Source organism: Labrus bergylta, chromosome 23 (genome assembly GCF_963930695.1).
Source record: "Labrus bergylta chromosome 23, fLabBer1.1, whole genome shotgun sequence".
In the NCBI taxonomy this organism is placed as follows: domain Eukaryota; kingdom Metazoa; phylum Chordata; class Actinopteri; order Labriformes; family Labridae; genus Labrus; species Labrus bergylta.
This window is the reverse complement of record NC_089217.1, coordinates 4089925-4090935: the sequence shown is the minus strand read 5'-3', so window position 1 is coordinate 4090935 and position 1011 is coordinate 4089925.

The window sequence follows — 1011 nt, the reverse complement described above, 5'->3', positions numbered from 1 at the left end:
GGCTTTCAGGCCTTATATAGGGAGGTGGCATGCTCCTCCTCTCTGTAGTGGACAGTGCAGCTCTGTCCTAGACCCACTGTTGCATCACTGTCCCTTACCCACTGGCTGTTGTGCCAGTTTCCAGATTGGAAACACCAAGTATGATTATACTTTATTATACAATTGAAATGTTAAACTGTACAAATAAGTGACATTTTTATAATTGCTGGAGGACTTCTTCTTCATTCATTAACTTTTTTTTTTTTTTTTACAAGATATTCCCTTAATGTCCACATTCTGCTGCCAGGGTGATAATTCAAAGGCACTATGTCAGATTAAAGGAAGTGTATGATCGGGTAGAAGTTACAGCTAGCAGCAAGTTATCTTATCTTAGCACAAAGACTGTAAGCAAGAAGAGCAGCTAACTATGCTCTACCTATCAGCACTTTCAAATCTCACTCATTAACTTATAGCATATGTCGACCATAGACCCAGTACAGTGACATGTATCTTATTGTGAGTTGAGTAATTCGTTAATGATTTGCCATCATTACTACCAGATTTCCCCCCCTCAGTAACAGGCTGAGGATTGTCATTAGGGCATCAGAGGTGACTTTCTTCAATGCACTACAGTTGAGGAGTTGAAGGAGGAGGGTCGGGGGGAACTGGGGTCTCAGGAGGGGAGGTATTAAAGAAAGCTGTGTCCTCATTTTCACAGGTGGGGCTGATGTAATACTCTCAGTCCAATGATGTACAACATGTTGTGGATTTATCATAAAAGAAAGGTTTGGGATGACAAGCAGCGACTTAATGCCAGTTGCCGGACATCAATTTAATCCACGGGGAATGGCGTCCAAGAACAGCCGGCTTTCCGACCGGGCAAATAAATACTGGAGAGATGCTTTGGCGGTGGTTATGTGGCCTATACTTGGAAAGAAACCTTGACATATGACATGTGTATTGGGACAGGGAAAAGATGGTTTAATTGTGTTATTAATGTGCCTGCTTTAGTCCTAATTCATCTTTTTATTA